At 41.4% G+C, this 20,678-nt stretch overlaps 6 non-coding genes across 6 annotated transcripts; all 6 read left to right on the top strand.

Moving 5' to 3' along the window:
• The first annotated feature begins 1,226 nt into the window (after positions 1-1,226).
• On the top strand, positions 1,227-1,299 carry TRNAV-CAC (transfer RNA valine (anticodon CAC)). Its single transcript has one exon. It is a non-coding gene; the product is annotated as a tRNA-Val (tRNA).
• Positions 1,300-3,262: 1,963 nt separating this feature from the next.
• On the top strand, positions 3,263-3,335 carry TRNAV-AAC (transfer RNA valine (anticodon AAC)). Its single transcript has one exon. It is a non-coding gene; the product is annotated as a tRNA-Val (tRNA).
• Positions 3,336-5,408: 2,073 nt separating this feature from the next.
• Positions 5,409-5,482, top strand: TRNAI-AAU (transfer RNA isoleucine (anticodon AAU)). Its single transcript has one exon. It is a non-coding gene; the product is annotated as a tRNA-Ile (tRNA).
• A 4,070-nt stretch (positions 5,483-9,552) lies between these two features.
• Positions 9,553-9,625, top strand: TRNAV-CAC (transfer RNA valine (anticodon CAC)). The gene has a single exon. It is a non-coding gene; the product is annotated as a tRNA-Val (tRNA).
• Positions 9,626-14,980: 5,355 nt separating this feature from the next.
• On the top strand, positions 14,981-15,054 carry TRNAI-AAU (transfer RNA isoleucine (anticodon AAU)). The gene has a single exon. It is a non-coding gene; the product is annotated as a tRNA-Ile (tRNA).
• Positions 15,055-20,368: 5,314 nt separating this feature from the next.
• On the top strand, positions 20,369-20,441 carry TRNAV-AAC (transfer RNA valine (anticodon AAC)). Its single transcript has one exon. It is a non-coding gene; the product is annotated as a tRNA-Val (tRNA).
• Positions 20,442-20,678: the final 237 nt, after the last annotated feature.

Below are 20,678 nucleotides of genomic sequence, written 5' to 3'. Positions count from 1 at the left end.
GAGCCCTGACAGTGCTCTACACTATGTTTTATAGCTAGGTTCCTAGGAGCCCTGACAGTGTTCTACACTATGTTTTATAGATAGGATCCTAGGAGCCCTGACAGTGTCATACACTATGTATTATAGATAGGTTCCTGTGAGCCCTGACAGTATTCTACACTATGTATTATAGATAGGTTCCTGGGAGCCCTGACAGTGTTCTACACTATGTGTTATAGATAGGTCCCTAGAAGCCCTGACAGTATTCTACACTATGTTTTATAGATAGGTTCCTAGGAGTCCTGACATTGTTATACACTATGTTTTATAGATAGGTCCCTAGGAGCCCTGACAGTGTTCTACATTATGTTTTATAGATAGGTTCCTAGGAGCCCTGACAGTATTATACACTATGTTTTATAGATAGGTTCCTAGGAGCCCTGACAGTATTCTACACTATGTTTTATAGATAGGTTCCTAGGAGCCCTGACAGTATTCTACACTATGTTTTATAGATAGGTTCCTAGGAGCCCTGACAGTATTCTACACTATGTTTTATAGATAGGTTCCTAGGAGCCCTGACAGTATTCTACACTATGGTTTATAGATAGGTTCCTAGGAGCCCTGACAGTGTTCTATACAATATGTTTTATATATTTTGCGACAAAATATATATTTTCTTTTTCCCGACATGTTTAAAATGGGCAAACTGACAATTTGGATTAAAGGGGTTTTCCCATCTCAGTGTCTCAGCAAGCTGCCTTGAGCAGATCAGATAATATGCAGATGCTTGGACAGACTCAGTGTTGTGTGGGTGTTTACATAGAGAGATAACAGACCTGGCTTTATCAGCAAAGTGCAATTAACTGATAGTCCTGGCAGCAAGAGCAGTGTAATATAGTATGTGAACATAAATTCATAATAGTCGTGAAGCCATGTCATTCACCAGGATAAAAAGTAGCCTATGTGTTAATCCAGGTTACAAACTATCTATGTGTCCAAATCCATTCAGCTGTTTTTGCGTGATCGAGTAACAAACCCACAAACATCCAAACCCACAAACTTTCACATTTATAATATTAGTAGGATCACACTGAGTAATGGAGCTATACATTTTCCTGGGAAAAAGGACAATAAATTCAGGTGACCTATCTGAGTTACTGGTTTAATATGCTCCACCCTGGTGACAGACAGTCAGCGTTGGGTCATCATCGCAGCTTGCAAATCCACCATTCATAGACAAGGCAGTTTCTGTAGTGTAGTGGTTATCACGTTCGCCTCACACGCGAAAGGTCCCCGGTTCGAAACCGGGCAGAAACAAGTCTCCATTTTCCTTTTAAAATACATGAGTAAAACAATAGTGCTGCATACTAAGAATGTCTTTATAAAATAAGAAAACAAAATGGTGAAGTTCAACAAGACAACTAGGACACATAAATAAAACACAAATGGGGCAGATTTAGCAAAGTATTTCATTGTCTGCAGCAAATACAATGCAATAGACAACATATGGACTAGGGTCGAACAACAACTTTGTCATCGACAACCATAGATCGTCGTGTCTTTGTGCGACTCCTTCACTTATGTTAGTGAATGGAGTCTCATTGTGATCAATGGTTGATTTTTTTGCAACTAGAAGTCTCGGTCGTGATGACCTTGGGGCCGTAATGTGACGCCATTCACTAACATGGGTGATGGAGTCACAGGGTGACAAGATGATCTTTAGGGTAACTTCACACGGAGTATATGCTCACTGATTCTGAACGTGTAACACGTTCCGAATCAGCAGCGTTAAAACAGATCTGCATACGTGCGCTCCCCATAGAAATGAATGGGCTGCTTTTTTTCCCTATTGCTTTCAATGTGACACGCGCGTAACACATTGAAAGCAATAGGGAAAAAAGCAGCCCATTCATTTCTATGGGGAGCGCACGTATACCGGCTCCCATAGAAAGCAATGGGATCTGTTTTAACACCGCTGATTCGGAACGTGTTACACATTCAGAATCAGTGAGCATATACTCCGTGTGAAGGCACCCTTAGTCGTGCGATGGGAATCTTGGCCATAGTCGCCATGTGACCTAACCTTAGGCTGATTGTTATACTTATTAAGCCCCTCCATCACTTTTATAACAGGAATATAATAAAAATATGGATAGATCTTCAAAGCTTTATTATCAAGCCTAGATCATTTATGAAAGATTTTCTGACACTTATAACTGGCTTTGCTTAAATTGGACTTTCCCGGTTAAAAATATGGAGATAGGTCACTAATATCAAATTGGTGGGGGTCTGACACCCAACATCCAATTTAAATAGCTGATTTCAGAAGCTCATGAGAGAGAATGGATCAGGAAGAAGGCAGCTCTGCTCTCTGTGTAGTGACTGAACTGAGTCACTGCAACTTAGCTTCCATACAAATGAATGAGAACTAATCTGCAGTACCCGATATAGCCACTATGCAGAGAACGGCGCTATCTGCTTCCTGATCCATTCGCTATGTATTAGCTGCTGAGATCAGCTGATCAATGGCAGTGCTTGGTGTTGCAGCCCCACTAATCTGATAATGGTGACTTTTTTATAGCAGAAGTTATTAATATTTTTTGCCCAGAAAACCCCTTAAAGTCCACAACAACTTCAATAATCCGATCCATGTTACACTGGGAGAGACTGAACTTGAACGTCTTCAGTAGATGATAGCTTTTTTAATGGCTAACTAATAAAGATGACAGATTATAACGTTTTGAAGCTCTCGGCTTCTTCAGATATAACTAAAAATAATTTCTGAAGGCTGCATATTATGTACAACAGGACACATAGGGATAGAATTTTAGGAGGGAGGGGGAAGTGTAAGAGGCTTACAAGTAAACAAATCCACAGTTCCCAGTTTCTTATCAGTTCAGAGTGTCTATATGGCTGTCTCAGGTCAGTGATTTCTGTAGGATGCCATGAACCCATGTGAAAGGTTTATTCCATTCTCCAGAGTGTTAAATAGGGTCATGCACTTGTACTCATAAATCCATCTGTTCTTCTTGGATTTAAAATTCAATCTTAAAATCAAATTTTCATGTCATTGGTGATATTATGATCTTCGTTGCAGAAATGTTTTGACACGAGAAGGTCCATTCTTTGTTCTCTAATTGCATGGCGATGTGTGTTCATTCTCATTCTGAGCTTCTGACCAGTCTCTCCAACATACAGATTTGGGAGACAAAGCTCATAGCAGGATATTGTGTCCTGCCACATATGTGGCTCTGTGCTATATGAGCCAGAACTTATGGGAGTTTCTGTAGTGTAGTGGTTATCACGTTCGCCTAACACGCGAAAGGTCCCCGGTTCGAAACCGGGCAGAAACATAATTTTTTTTTCTATTGTTTTGATATTTAAACAGTCGTAACCCAGAACAGTAATCTATATGGATTATAAGAGAACTTAATAAAGGGCATATTTAATACACATTTATACATTTCCTTATACTTTATTAAGGGAGATCTCTCCATATCATGCATAACTTATTGGTGGTATGGACGACTTCCTTAATCAAAGTAGAGGGAGGGGGGCCTCATTCAATTAGGGGTGATATGGAGAGAGCACCCTTAATAAAGTATAAGTAGGGCAGTGGGGGACATCAGTTAGGGTGCACAATTACAATAATAGTGCTCCCCACAGGTAATAGTTCCCCCCCACACACAGGTAATGTTATTAACTGGGGGGGGGGGGGCTATTACTGTATAAGAGCCCTAGTAGTGCACCCCACATGTAATAGACCTCCCTCAGGTAACATTAGCTATGGGGACACTACTAGGGCACTATTATAGTAATAGTGCCCCCTGTTAATAACCTTACCTGTGTGTGTAGAGGAGACTATTCCCTTTGGGGGGCGCTATTACTCTAATACAGCCCTATTAGTGCTGGGGGAGCTTTTACCTGTAGGGGGCACTATTAGGGCTCTAGTAAAACACTTCAGTTAGCTTAAAGGGGTTGTCCAGGATAACTGGAAATCCCTGCACTAATCTAAACACCCTCCCCCTCCTACTCTCTAAATAAACTAATTAATAAAAAATGTGACATTAGAGGTGGATCATCACTGTGCTTCTTAGGGGGTTTTCAGGCATCCCAATAAAATAAAATTCAGGGAAGGAGTTAAACCAATATCATTCTTATTTATCATAGTCCCCACTGTCCATTATGCCCATCTTCGGTTTGGACAGTCCATCAATGATGAGCCTTTTCCTCATCACGGACCCTTCATATGTTAAGCGAATTTAGTGAAGACTAAAAACAGAAAGTTCCATATTTATGCTTGCTGACTCATATTACTGGGGACATTGGTCTATATTCTATACCAGGGATGTAAAAGATAGACCCATAGTGTATGAAAGTGCTTTATAGATAGGTTCCTAGGAGCCCTGACAGTATTCTACACTATGTTTTATAGATAGGTCCCTAGGAGCCCTGACAGTGTTCTACACTATGTTTTATAGATAGGTTCCTAGGAGCCCTGACAGTGTTCTACTGAGGGGATGTTCACACTTGCACCCCATTCCACCATATTCTGATTTTTTTCTGTCTTCCCAGTACATTGTACAGAATGGTATTATTATGAAGAACAATTTTTTCCTGCAAACATTAAGGCCTCATATGGATCTGTGAATGTAAATATAAAAAATTGATGGCGTATAGTAGGTGGGGAGTCAAAAATGAAAACTGTAAAATAAGACCAGCAGGAAGGGGTTAGTATAAAGAGCACTGAAGTGAAAGGGCCTGATAATTTTTTTTTTTTTTTTTTTTTTTTTTTGGGGGGGGGGGTGGTTATATAAATATATATATGTGTTGTTATTATTCATTCATTCATTCACGTTTGAACAATAAAACTATCCTGGGTTACAATAACCAAGGAGGGATCCAATGTAGATTAGCTCTTGGTGAAAAATCCGATGATTCTCTTATAGAAAAACACCATAGCAATTCCTCGTTAGTATAGTGGAGAGTATCCCCGCCTGTCACGCGGGAGACCGGGGTTCGATTCCCCGACGGGGAGGCTTAACCTTTTCCTAGGTTACAAAGATGACACAAAATAATAGAAGAAGAGGACAGAGTATAGAGAATATTCCTCTAACAAATGAAACATCAGCAAAACATGTAATAACTGCAGGAAGAGAACACACACTTATCAAAATAACATAAAGGAGTTGTCCAGGTTTAAGTTTTTTTTTTATGACCTTTCCTCAGGATAAGCCCTAAATACCTGATCAATGAGGAGCAAACAGCCAGCCCCCAGAACGATCAGCTTCTGTCCTCTGTATAGTGTCCGGGCACCAGCGCTGCAGCTCAGGTGATTTTGGTCTATTGTACAGATAGGCCATAAAAAACAACGCCTGGATAATTCCTTTAATTCAGAGTCACATAAGAAAAATCTATTGCCATGTGGCCGGTTAGCTCAGTTGGTTAGAGCGTGGTGCTAATAACGCCAAGGTCGCGGGTTCGATCCCCGTACGGGCCAATTTGTTTTTATCGTAAAGGGACACTAAACGCTAAAATCCAAAAAATCTGTATGATGTAATCTATCCAGTTTAGGAGAAATCTTATAGACATTGCTTCCTGTCTCTGTACAGTACCATCACTAGCTGACCATCAGACCTTCCCCAAAACGGTATCATTAAAAAAGAAATCTTATCCCGCATATGCCGACGCCTTACCCGGCTCCTTACACATTAATAGGAAAAAGTTACAGCTGTCACAATATGGCGACACACAGAAATTTTTCTATTTTGCAAAGTTTTACATTTTTTAAAAGGTATCTAAACATTAAAATGACTATGGAAATTTGAGATTGTCGTGATTGTACGGACCCACAGAATAGAGGTAACGTCATTTTACCACATAGTGAAGGCCTGTAAGAATTCAGGAGTCACTTGTAGAACACACAAAAAAAAAACAGTCAGAAGATTACTTGCTGTTTAACCCATTCAATGCTGACCACAGCACTTAAGTTGTCTTAAAGGAAAAAAGTAAATATAGACTTCTCCCCAGCAGGTCCCCTCTTTATATGGGTGGGCATTCTGTTGTATGCAATGTTGTAGGCCCTGCAGGGGGCATCATCAGCATATTGAGAGTCAGACATGACACAAAGGTAACTCTCCATGGGTGGTCACCACCAGGGGCAGAGGTCATTCAGCTAAGGTGTAGGTGACAAACAAGGCTAGATGAATGATTCCTCCCCCCCCCCCCCCCACTGTGTACAGTTCTTGCTGTGGCAAACAATACATAGGATAATACACAACACCACAGACTTCACATGAAATCTGATCACGTTATCAGTTCAACATTAATAGGATATATATTTCAGTATAAAATATATATATATATATATATGAAGCTCCTCACTTCAGCCGCATATGTGTCAGCGAGAGAGGCGCGCAGAGAGCAGCGAGGGAGCGGAGGAGAAGGTAAGTGTAATGTGGAGGTGGAACGTGAAACTGGGGGCAGATGAAGGAGAGGACGGCATGACAGTGGGGGCAGAGATGGAGAGGACGGCATGAATCTGGGGGCAGAGATGGAGGGACATGAAACTGGGGACAGAGATGGAGAGGACATGAATTTGAGGGTAGAGATGGAGGAGGGACATGAATCTGGGGGCAGAGATGGAGGGGACGGCATGAATCTGGGGGCAGAGATGGAGGAGGGACATGAATCTGAGGGTAGAGATGGAGGAGGGACATGAATCTGGGGGCAGAGATGGAGGGGACGGCATGAATCTGGGGGCAGAGATGGAGGAGGGACATGAATCTGGGGACAGATGAAGGGTGTATATGAAACTGGGGGAGAGATAGAGGGGGGACATATAATTTACGGGTGAATGTAGGAGGATTATACTGTGTGCGGGCACATGAAAAATTAACGAGAGGGCGAAGTTAACACAAAAGTGGGCGGGGCTAAATTTGCCGCTGTGCGCCGCACATTTTGTCCCTCTTTCGGTTCTTCAAAAGTTGGGAGGTATATATATATATATATATATATATATATATATATATATTAATATTATAAATGTGAAAGTTTGTGAGTTTGGATGTTTGTGGGTTTGTGTGTTTGGATGTTTGTTCCTCAATCACGCAAAACCCGCTTGACCGATTTGGCTGAAAGTTTCCACAAACATAGTTAATACACCCGATTGCGCAATAGGCTACTTTTCGTCACAATAGCGCACATACGTTTGTGCCAGGACCCCCACAAAACCCAAACTCACACCACCATCTCTGCAATCTCACACACTTTGGACCATAGCAAGCCCCAAAATTCATATTGCCCTCTTCAGCCTCGCCCCTAACCCCACACAATCACATATACATAGACTTTACCACTTTGCCCCTCACCTTACCGATACTCCAGGAGGTTCTCTTTAACGCTCCGGAGCAGCCATGTTTGCCGACCTCCACCGCTCTGACAATCCGCGACACCGCCCACCCATGTCATTACCCCTAGGAGGTCTAATAAATACAAAAAAAAAAGTTTAAAAAATAAAGGAAAAAAAATATAAAAACAAATAAAAAGGATTAAAATTTCAAATCACCCCCCTTTCCCTAGAACACATATAAAAGTAGTTAAAAACTGTGAAACACATACATGTTAGGTATCCCCGCGTCCGAAATCGCCCGCTCTACAAAGCTATACAAATATTTTTCCTGTTCGGTAAACGCCGTAGCGGGAAAAATGGTCAAAAGTGCCAAACTGCCATTTTTTCACAGTTTTGATTCTGATAAAAATTTGAATAAAAAGTGATCAAAGCAATAACATTTCCCGAAAATGGTAGAACTACAAAGTACACCCGGTCCTGCAAAAAAAGACGCCCTATGCATCCCTGTACACGGACGTATAAAAAAGTTACGGCTGTCGGAATATGGCGACTTTTGAAAAAAAAAAAAATTTAACACAGTTTTGCCTTTTTTTAAGGGGTCAAAATGTAAATAAAACCATATAAATTTGGTATCCCCAGAATCGTAACGAAACACAGAATACAAGGGACATGTCATTTTGGCTGCACAGTGAACGCCGTAAAACCAAAGCCCGTAAGAAAGTCGCAGAAATGCATTTTTTCTTCAAATCCACCCCATTCTGAATTTTTTCCCTGCTTCCCAGTACATTATATAGAATAAATAATGGTGGCGTCATGAAGAAAAATTTGTCCCAGGAAAAATTAAGACCTCATATGGCTCTGGGAGCGGAGAAATAAAAAAGTTATGGGGTTTAGAAGGAGGGGAGTCAAAAACGAAAAACGAAAATCAAAACATGCCATCGGCGGCAAAGGGTTAACTTCAAATACTTCTGTCCCAAAGTCACTATGTAAAGTTTCTCACAACACTGTATATATAGCAGCTCAAATACAAATTACATCCAACACAAAAGTCTCACGTATTCTCTGAATTACTGCAAAAACAAGATACAAACTTACATTTCATATCCCATACCTTATACTCAGTACGAAAACCTTACTCCCGCCTGTATATACCCACTGCTACAATCACCGCAGACGAAGTCGCGGGTACCAGCTAGTATATATATATATATCTGTTGGCATGATCTGCCTATATTCAGCAAATTGCTGCCGTCGATCACATGCCAGCTCTGGCGTTTCACCAGCTCTCAAGCTGCCCTGCTGCTAAACTTGTTCTTTACGCCATGCCTGTGATTGTTCCGGCATCTCAGCAGCTCGCTGGGACGCCATATAATGAGTGTGTTGTTGATGTTGATGATCCGCCTGCTCCAGCAGCTCTCAAGCTGGCCTGCCGCTGAACTCGTTCCTTCCGCCCATGACCGTAATTGTTCTGGCATCTCACTGGGACGCCATATATTGAGTGTGTTGTTGGTGTCGATGATCTGGCTGCTCTAACAGCCACTTGATGCCTAGCATGCTCAATCCTCCTCAGCTCCACTTAAAGAGAGCCCCATGACTTTTGGCTTCCTTCAAAGCTCTCGTTTTTTTGAATTTTGCGACAAAATATATTTTCTTTTTCCCCGACATGTTTAAAATGGGCAAACTGACAATTTGGATTAAAGGGGTTTTCCCATCTCAGTGTCTCAGCAAGCTGCCTTGAGCAGATCAGATAATATGCAGATGCTTGGACAGACTCAGTGTTGTGTGGGTGTTTACATAGAGAGATAACAGACCTGGCTTTATCAGCAAAGTGCAATTAACTGATAGTCCTGGCAGCAAGAGCAGTGTAATATAGTATGTGAACATAAATTCATAATAGTCGTGAAGCCATGTCATTCACCAGGATAAAAAGTAGCCTATGTGTTAATCCAGGTTACAAACTATCTATGTGTCCAAATCCATTCAGCTGTTTTTGCGTGATCGAGTAACAAACCCACAAACATCCAAACCCACAAACTTTCACATTTATAATATTAGTAGGATCACACTGAGTAATGGAGCTATACATTTTCCTGGGAAAAAGGACAATAAATTCAGGTGACCTATCTGAGTTACTGGTTTAATATGCTCCACCCTGGTGACAGACAGTCAGCGTTGGGTCATCATCGCAGCTTGCAAATCCACCATTCATAGACAAGGCAGTTTCTGTAGTGTAGTGGTTATCACGTTCGCCTCACACGCGAAAGGTCCCCGGTTCGAAACCGGGCAGAAACAAGTCTCCATTTTCCTTTTAAAATACATGAGTAAAACAATAGTGCTGCATACAAAGAATGTCTTTATAAAATAAGAAAACAAAATGGTGAAGTTCAACAAGAAAACTAGGACACATAAATAAAACACAAATGGGGCAGATTTAGCAAAGTATTTCATTGTCTGCAGCAAATACAATGCAATAGACAACATATGGACTAGGGTCGAACAACAACTTTGTCATCGACAACCATAGATCGTCGTGTCTTTGTGCGACTCCTTCACTTATGTTAGTGAATGGAGTCTCATTGTGATCAATGGTTGATTTTTTTGCAACTAGAAGTCTCGGTCGTGATGACCTTGGGGCCGTAATGTGACGCCATTCACTAACATGGGTGATGGAGTCACAGGGTGACAAGATGATCTTTAGGGTAACTTCACACGGAGTATATGCTCACTGATTCTGAACGTGTAACACGTTCCGAATCAGCAGCGTTAAAACAGATCTGCATACGTGCGCTCCCCATAGAAATGAATGGGCTGCTTTTTTTCCCTATTGCTTTCAATGTGACACGCGCGTAACACATTGAAAGCAATAGGGAAAAAAGCAGCCCATTCATTTCTATGGGGAGCGCACGTATACCGGCTCCCATAGAAAGCAATGGGATCTGTTTTAACACCGCTGATTCGGAACGTGTTACACATTCAGAATCAGTGAGCATATACTCCGTGTGAAGGCACCCTTAGTCGTGCGATGGGAATCTTGGCCATAGTCGCCATGTGACCTAACCTTAGGCTGATTGTTATACTTATTAAGCCCCTCCATCACTTTTATAACAGGAATATAATAAAAATATGGATAGATCTTCAAAGCTTTATTATCAAGCCTAGATCATTTATGAAAGATTTTCTGACACTTATAACTGGCTTTGCTTAAATTGGACTTTCCCGGTTAAAAATATGGAGATAGGTCACTAATATCAAATTGGTGGGGGTCTGACACCCAACATCCAATTTAAATAGCTGATTTCAGAAGCTCATGAGAGAGAATGGATCAGGAAGAAGGCAGCTCTGCTCTCTGTGTAGTGACTGAACTGAGTCACTGCAACTTAGCTTCCATACAAATGAATGAGAACTAATCTGCAGTACCCGATATAGCCACTATGCAGAGAACGGCGCTATCTGCTTCCTGATCCATTCGCTATGTATTAGCTGCTGAGATCAGCTGATCAATGGCAGTGCTTGGTGTTGCAGCCCCACTAATCTGATAATGGTGACTTTTTTATAGCAGAAGTTATTAATATTTTTTGCCCAGAAAACCCCTTAAAGTCCACAACAACTTCAATAATCCGATCCATGTTACACTGGGAGAGACTGAACTTGAACGTCTTCAGTAGATGATAGCTTTTTTAATGGCTAACTAATAATGATGACAGATTATAACGTTTTGAAGCTCTCGGCTTCTTCAGATATAACTAAAAATAATTTCTGAAGGCTGCATATTATGTACAACAGGACACATAGGGATAGAATTTTAGGAGGGAGGGGGAAGTGTAAGAGGCTTACAAGTAAACAAATCCACAGTTCCCAGTTTCTTATCAGTTCAGAGTGTCTATATGGCTGTCTCAGGTCAGTGATTTCTGTAGGATGCCATGAACCCTTGTGAAAGGTTTATTCCATTCTCCAGAGTGTTAAAAAGGGTCATGCACTTGTACTCATAAATCCGTCTGTTCTTCTTGGATTTAAAATTCAATCTTAAAATCAAATTTTCATGTCATTGGTGATATTATGATCTTCGTTGCAGAAATGTTTTGACACGAGAAGGTCCATTCTTTGTTCTCTAATTGCATGGCGATGTGTGTTCATTCTCATTCTGAGCTTCTGACCAGTCTCTCCAACATACAGATTTGGGAGACAAAGCTCATAGCAGGATATTGTGTCCTGCCACATATGTGGCTCTGTGCTATATGAGCCAGAACTTATGGGAGTTTCTGTAGAGTAGTGGTTATCACGTTCGCCTAACACGCGAAAGGTCCCCGGTTCGAAACCGGGCAGAAACATAATTTTTTTTTCTATTGTTTTGATATTTAAACAGTCGTAACCCAGAACAGTAATCTATATGGATTATAAGAGAACTCAATAAAGGGCATATTTAATACACATTTATACATTTCCTTATACTTTATTAAGGGAGATCTCTCCATATCATGCATAACTTATTGGTGGTATGGACGACTTCCTTAATCAAAGTAGAGGGAGGGGGGGCTCATTCAATTAGGGGTGATATGGAGAGAGCACCCTTAATAAAGTATAGGTAGGGCAGTGGGGGACATCAGTTAGGGTGCACAATTACAATAATAGTGCTCCCCACAGGTAATAGTTCCCCCCCACACACAGGTAATGTTATTAACTGGGGGGGGGGGGGGCTATTACTGTATAAGAGCCCTAGTAGTGCACCCCACATGTAATAGACCTCCCTCAGGTAACATTAGCTATGGGGACACTACTAGTGCACTATTATAGTAATAGTGCCCCCTGTTAATAACCTTACCTGTGTGTGTAGAGGAGACTATTCCCTTTGGGGGGCGCTATTACTCTAATACAGCCCTATTAGTGCTGGGGGAGCTTTTACCTGTAGGGGGCACTATTAGGGCTCTAGTAAAACACTTCAGTTAGCTTAAAAGGGTTGTCCAGGATAACTGGAAATCCCTGCACTAATCTAAACACCCTCCCCCTCCTACTCTCTAAATAAACTAATTAATAAAAAATGTGACATTAGAGGTGGATCATCACTGTGCTTCTTAGGGGGTTTTCAGGCATCCCAATAAAATAAAATTCAAGGAAGGAGTTAAACCAATATCATTCTTATTTATCATAGTCCCCACTGTCCATTATGCCCATCTTCGGTTTGGACAGTCCATCAATGATGAGCCTTTTCCTCATCACGGACCCTTCATATGTTAAGCGAATTTAGTGAAGACTAAAAACAGAAAGTTCCATATTTATGTTTGCTGACTCATATTACTGGGGACATTGGGCTATATTCTATACCAGGGATGTAAAAGATAGACCCATAGTGTATGAAAGTGCTTTATAGATAGGTTCCTAGGAGCCCTGACAGTGTTCTACACTATGTTTTATAGATAGGTCCCTAGGAGCCCTGACAGTATTCTACACTATGTTTATAGATAGGTTCCTAGGAGCCCTAACAGTGTTCTACACTATGTTTTATAGATAGGTTCCTAGGAGCCCTGACAGTGTTCTACACTATGTATTATAGATAGGTCCCTAGGAGCCCTGACAGTGTTCTACACTATGTTTTATAGAGAGGTTCCTAGGAGTCCTGACAGTGTTCTACACTATGTTTTATAGATAGGTCCCTAGGAGTCCTGACAGTGTTCTACACTATGTTTTATAGATAGGATCCTAGGAGCCCTGACAGTGTTATACACTATGTTTTATAGATAGGTTCCTAGGAGCCCTGACAGTGTTCTACACTATGTTTTATAGAGAGGTTCCTAGGAGCCCTGACAGTGTTCTACGCTATGTTTTATAGATAGGTCCCTAGAAGTCCTGACAGTGTTCTACACTATGTTTTATAGATAGGATCCTAGGAGCCCTGACAGTGTTATACACTATGTTTTATAGATAGGTTCCTAGGAGCCCTGACAGTGTTATACACTATGTTTTATAGATAGGTTCCTAGGAGCCCTGACAGTGTTCTACACTATGTTTTATAGATAGGTCCCTAGGAGCCCTGACAGTGTTCTACACCATGTTTTATAGATAGGTCCCTAGGAGCCCTGACAGTGTTCTACACTATGTTTTATAGATAGGTTCCTAGGAGTCCTGACAGTGTTCTACACTATGTTTTATAGATAGGTCCCTAGGAGCCCTGACAGTGTTCTACACTATGTTTTATAGATAGGTTCCTAGAAGTCCTGACAGTGTTCTACACTATGTTTTATAGATAGGTCCCTAGGAGCCCTGACAGTGTTATACACTATGTTTTATAGATAGGTTCCTAGGAGCCCTGACAGTGTTATACACTATGTTTTATAGATAGGTTCCTAGGAGCCCTGACAGTGTTCTACACTATGTTTTATAGATAGGTTCCTAGGAGCCCTGACAGTGTTCTACACTATGTTTTATAGATAGGTTCCTAGGAGCCCTGACAGTGTTTCTACACTATGTTTTATAGATAGGTTCCTAGGAGCCCTGACAGTGTTCTACACTATGTTTTATAGATAGGTTCCTAGGAGTCCTGACAGTGTTCTACACCATGTTTTATAGATAGGTTCCTAGGAGCCCTGTTAGTGTTCTACACTATGTTTTATAGATAGGTTCCTAGGATCCATGACAGTGTTCTACACTATGTTTTATAGATAGGTTCCTAGGAGCCCTGACAGTGTTCTACACTATGTGTTATAGCTAGGTCCCTAGGAGCCCTGACAGTGTTCTACTGAGGGGATGTTCACACTTGCACCCCATTCCACCATATTCTGATTTTTTTCTGTCTTCCCAGTACATTGTACAGAATGGTATTATTATGAAGAACAATTTTTTCCTGCAAACATTAAGGCCTCATATGGATCTGTGAATGTAAATATAAAAAATTGATGGCGTATAGTAGGTGGGGAGTCAAAAATGAAAACTGTAAAATAAGACCAGCAGGAAGGGGTTAGTATAAAGAGCACTGAAGTGAAAGGGCCTGATAAAAAAAAATTTTATTTTTTTTTTGGGGGTGGGGGTGGTTATATAAATATATATATGTGTTGTTATTATTCATTCATTCATTCATTCATTCATGTTTGAACAATAAAACTATCCTGGGTTACAATAACCAAGGAGGGATCCAATGTAGATTAGCTCTTGGTGAAAAATCCGATGATTCTCTTATAGAAAACCACTATAGCAATTCCTCGTTAGTATAGTGGAGAGTATCCCCGCCTGTCACGCGGGAGACCGGGGTTCGATTCCCCGACGGGGAGGCTTAACCTTTTCCTAGGTTACAAAGATGACACAAAATAATAGAAGAAGAGGACAGAGTATAGAGAATATTCCTCTAACAAATGAAACATCAGCAAAACATGTAATAACTGCAGGAAGAGAACACACACTTATCAAAATAACATAAAGGAGTTGTCCAGGTTTAAGTTTTTTTTTTATGACCTTTCCTCAGGATAAGCCCTAAATACCTGATCAATGAGGAGCAAACAGCCAGCCCCCAGAACGATCAGCTTCTGTCCTCTGTATAGTGTCCGGGCACCAGCGCTGCAGCTCAGGTGATTTTGGTCTATTGTACAGATAGGCCATAAAAAACAACGCCTGGATAATTCCTTTAATTCAGAGTCACATAAGAAAAATCTATTGCCATGTGGCCGGTTAGCTCAGTTGGTTAGAGCGTGGTGCTAATAACGCCAAGGTCGCGGGTTCGATCCCCGTACGGGCCAATTTGTTTTTATCGTAAAGGGACACTAAACGCTAAAATCCAAAAAATCTGTATGATGTAATCTATCCAGTTTAGGAGAAATCTTATAGACATTGCTTCCTGTCTCTGTACAGTACCATCACTAGCTGACCATCAGACCTTCCCCAAAACGGTATCATTAAAAAAGAAATCTTATCCCGCATATGCCGACGCCTTACCCGGCTCCTTACACATTAATAGGAAAAAGTTACAGCTGTCACAATATGGCGACACACAGAAATTTTTCTATTTTGCAAAGTTTTACATTTTTTAAAAGGTATCTAAACATTAAAATGACTATGGAAATTTGAGATTGTCGTGATTGTACGGACCCACAGAATAGAGGTAACGTCATTTTACCACATAGTGAAGGCCTGTAAGAATTCAGGAGTCACTTGTAGAACACACAAAAGAAAAAACAGTCAGAAGATTACTTGCTGTTTAACCCATTCAATGCTGACCACAGCACTTAAGTTGTCTTAAAGGAAAAAAGTAAATATAGACTTCTCCCCAGCAGGTCCCCTCTTTATATGGGTGGGCATTCTGTTGTATGCAATGCTGTAGGCCCTGCAGGGGGCATCATCAGTATATTGAGAGTCAGACATGACACAAAGGTAACTCTCCATGGGTGGTCACCACCAGGGGCAGAGGTCATTCAGCTAAGGTGTAGGTGACAAACAAGGCTAGATGAATGATTCCCCCCCCCCCCCCCCCACTGTGTACAGTTCTTGCTGTGGCAAACAATACATAGGATAATACACAACACCACAGACTTCACATGAAATCTGATCACGTTATCAGTTCAACATTAATAGGATATATATTTCAGTATAAAATATATATATATATATATGAAGCTCCTCACTTCAGCCGCATATGTGTCAGCGAGAGAGGCGCGCAGAGAGCAGCGAGGGAGCGGAGGAGAAGGTAAGTGTAATGTGGAGGTGGAACGTGAAACTGGGGGCAGATGAAGGAGAGGACGGCATGACAGTGGGGGCAGAGATGGAGAGGACGGCATGAATCTGGGGGCAGAGATGGAGAGGACATGAATCTGGGGGCAGAGATGGGGAGACATGAATCTGGGGGCAGAGATGGAGAGGACGGCATGAATCTGGGGGCAGAGATGGAGAGGACATGAATCTGGGGGCAGAGATGGAGGGACATGAAACTGGGGGCAGAGATGGAGAGGACATGAATCTGAGGGCAGAGATGGGGGGGACATGAATCTGGGGGCAGAGATGGGGGGGACATGAATCTGGGGGCAGAGATGGAGGAGGGACATGAATCTGGGGGCAGAGATGGAGGAGGGACATGAATCTGGGGGCAGAGATGGAGGGGACATGAATCTGGGGGCAGAGATGGCGGGGACATGAATCTGGGGGCAGAGATGGCGGGGACATGAAACTGGGGCAGAGATGTGGGGACATGAATCTGGGGGTAGAGATGGAAGGGGGACATGAAACTGGGGGCAGATGAAGGATGTATATGAAACTGGGGGAGAGATAGAGGGGGGACATATAATTTACGGGTGAATGTAGGAGGATTATACTGTGTGCGGGCACATGAAAAATTAACGAGTGGGCGGAGTTAACACAAAAGTGGGCGGGGCTAAATTTGCCACTGTGCGCCGCACATTTTGTCCATCTTTCGGTTCTTCAAAAGTTGGGAGGTATATATATATATATATATATATATATATATATATATATATATATATATATTAATATTATAAATGTGAAAGTTTGTGAGTTTGGATGTTTGTGGGTTTGTGTGTTTGGATCACGCAATCACGCAAAACCCGCTCGACCGATTTGGCTGAAATTTTCCACAAACATAGTCACTACACTCGATTGCGCAATAGGCTACTTTTCGTCACAACAGCGCACATACGTTTGTGCCAGGACCCCCACAAAACCCAAACTCACACCACCATCTCTGCAATCTCACACACTTTGGACCATAGCAAGCCACAAAATTCATATTGCCCTCTGCAGCCTCGCCCCTAACCCCACACAATCTCATATACATATACTTTACCACTTTGCCCCTCACCTTACCGATACTCCAGGAGGCTCTCTTTAACGCTCCGGAGCAGCCATGTTTGCCGACCCCCACCGCTCTGACAATCCGCGACACCGCCCACCCATGTCAATACCCCTAGGAGGTCTAATAAATGCAAAAAAAAAGTTAAAAAAAAAGTAAAAAAAATATAAAAACAAATAAAAGGATTAAAAATTCAAATCACCCCCCTTTCCCTAGAACACATATAAAAGTAGTTAAAAACTGTGAAACATATACATGTTAGGTATCCCCGCGTCCGAAATCGCCCGCTCTACAAAGCTATACAAATATTTTTCCTGTTCAGTAAACGCCGTAGCGGGAAAAATGGTCAAAAGTGCCAAACTGCCGTTTTTTCACTCTTTTGATTCTGATAAAAATTTGAATAAAAAGTGATCAAAGCAATAACATTTCCCGAAAATGGTAGAACTAAAAAGTACACCCGACCCTGCAAAAAAAGACGCCCTATACATCCCCGTACACGCACGTATAAAAAAGTTACGGCCGTCGGAATATGACGACTTTTCAAAAAAAAAATGTTTTAACACAGTTTTGGATTTTTTTAAGGGGTCAAAATGTAAATAAAACCGTATAAATTTGGTATCCCCGGAATCGTAACGAAACACAGAATACAGGGGACAGGTCATTTTGGTTGCACAGTGAACGCCGTAAAACCAAAGCCCCTAAGAAAGTCGCAGAAATGCATTTTTTCTTCAAATCCACCCCATTCTGAATTTTTTCCCTGCTTCCCAGTACATTATATAGAATAAATAATGGTGGCATCATGAAGAAAAATTTGTCCCAAGAAAAATTAAGACCTCATATGACTCTGAGAGCAGAGAAATAAAAAAGTTATGGGGTTTAGAAGGAGGGGAGTCAAAAATGAAAAACCAAAATCAAAAAATGCCATCGGCGGGAAAGAGTTAACTTCAAATACTTCTGTCCCAAAGTCATTTTGTAAAGTTTCTCACAACACCGTATATATAGCAGCTCAAATACAAAGTAACTTCAACACAAAAGTCTCACGTATTCTCTGAATTACTGCAAAAACAAGATACAAACTTACATTTCATATCCCATACCTTATACTCAGTACGAAAACCTTACCCGCGCCTGTATATACCCACTGCTACACTCACCGCAGACGAAGTCGCGGGTACCAGCTAGTTAATATTATAAATGTGAAAGTTTGTGAGTTTGGATGTTTGTGGGTTTGTGTGTTTGGATGTTTGTTCCTCAATCACGCAAAACCCGCTTGACCGATTTGGCTGAAAGTTTCCACAAACATAGTTAATACACCCGATTGCGCAATAGGCTACTTTTCGTCACAATAGCGCACATACGTTTGTGCAAGGACCCCCACAAAACCCAAACTCACATCACCATCTCTGCAATCTCACACACTTTGGACCATAGCAAGCCACAAAATTCATATTGCCCTCTGCAGCCTCGCCCCTAACCCCACACACTCACATATACATATACTTTACCACTTTGCCCCTCACCTTAATGATTCTCCAGGAGGCTCTCTTTAACGCCCCGGAGCAGCCATGTTTGCCGACCCCCACCGCTCTGACAATCCGCGACACCGCCCACCCATGTCAATACCCCTAGGAAGTCTAATAAATGCAAAAAAAAGTTTAAAAAAAAGTAAAAAAAAATATAAAAACAAATAAAAAGGATTAAAAATTCAAATCACCCCCCTTTCCCTAGAACACATATAAAAGTAGTTAAAAACTGTGAAACATATACATGTTAGGTATCCCCGCGTCCGAAATCACCTACTCTACAAAGCTATACAAATATTTTTCCTGTTCGGTAAACGCCGTAGCGGGAAAAATGGTCAAAAGTGCCAAACCGCCGTGTTTTCACTCTTTTGATTCTGATAAAAATTTGAATAAAAAGTGATCAAAGCAATAACATTTCCCGAAAATGGTAGAACTAAAAAGTACACCCGACCCCGCAAAAAAAAAACGCCCTATGCATCCCCGTACACTTACGTATAAAAAAGTTACGGCCGTCGGAATATGATGACTTTTCAAAAAAAAAAATGTTTTAACACAGTTTTGGATTTTTTTAAGGGGTCAAAATGTAAATAAAACCATATAAATTTGGTATCCCCGGAATCGTAACGAAACAGAGAAATAAAAAAGTTATGGGGTTTAGAAGGAGGGGAGTCAAAAATGAAAAACCAAAATCAAAAAATGCCATCGGCGGGAAAGAGTTAACTTCAAATACTTCTGTCCCAAAGTCACTTTGTAAAGTTTCTCACGACACCGTATATATAGCAGCTCAAATACAAAGTAACTTCAACACAAAAGTCTCACGTATTCTCTGAATTACTGCAAAAACAAGATACAAACTTACATTTCATATCCCATACCTTATACTCAGTACGAAAACCTTACCCGCGCCTGTATATACCCACTGCTACAATCACCACAGACGAAGTCGCGGGTACCAGCTAGTCTCCCATATATGTCCCGCCCCTGATGCACTTGCTGTGTGATTTACATATCTATAAAAGGAACATTATCTCTGCCTTGGGTCATGGGTTGGCAGCCACAAAGATGCATCTCTGCTCCTATTCCCTGAGCAGTGGACACACTATGATTGATGGCCTGTCCTTAAGATCAATATTAGATTTGTGGGCCCCTGCAGATCACTGGTCCCGAGGCCGCCTGGAAGAGCCGCGCTGCTCACACACCGTACAAGCTGTAGTCTATGGGGCAGTGCTGCAGTACGTATACGGAGTCCCGAGTGTAAGACCCCCCCGCAGATCTAATATTGATGGTCTATTCTAAGTATTGGACATCAGACATAGAAACTAGAGAACCCCTTTAATGTCTATGACCATTGGATGTGTGATGGATGGTAGTGGGCGGCTATCTATAATGGCATCCTTCTGAGCATGCTTAGAAAACAAAATACCTCCCCCCCCCTCAAAAAAACAAAAACAAAAAATGACTGCACAATAATAGACACTAACATTTACAGTAAATACACAGGCGTCTGGGTTTCGTTTTAATGGGCCCTATCATAACAGACTTCTAATGGTAGTGTGATCCTTTCCTTAGGGTAAGTTCACACAGAAGAATTAGCCACAATTTCTGGCGCCTAATCAGTGGCAGATTCCGCCTCCCATTGACTTCAACAAGAGACAGAGCTCATAGCAGGATATTGTGTCCCGCCACATATGTGGCTCTGTCCCATATGAGCCAGAAGCCAAACACATGGAAGTTTCTGTAGTGTAGTGGTTATCACATTCGCCTAACACGCGAAAGGTCCCCGGTTCGAAACCGGGCAGAAACATGATTTTTTTTTCCGATTGCTTTGATATTAAACAATCGTAGCCCAGAATAGTAATCTATATGGATTATAAGAGAATACAATAAAGTGCATATTTAATGATTACATTTATACATTTCCTTATACTTTATTAAGGCAGATCTCTCCATATCATGCATAACTTATTGGTGGCATGGACGCCTTCCTTAATAAAAGTAAGAGGAGGGGTCCTCAATCAATTAGGAGTGATATGGAGAGAGC

Source organism: Leptodactylus fuscus, chromosome 5 (genome assembly GCF_031893055.1).
Source record: "Leptodactylus fuscus isolate aLepFus1 chromosome 5, aLepFus1.hap2, whole genome shotgun sequence".
Taxonomy (NCBI): domain Eukaryota; kingdom Metazoa; phylum Chordata; class Amphibia; order Anura; family Leptodactylidae; genus Leptodactylus; species Leptodactylus fuscus.
Note: the sequence above shows the minus strand (reverse complement) of the source record. Positions and strands in the feature narration are given on the sequence as shown.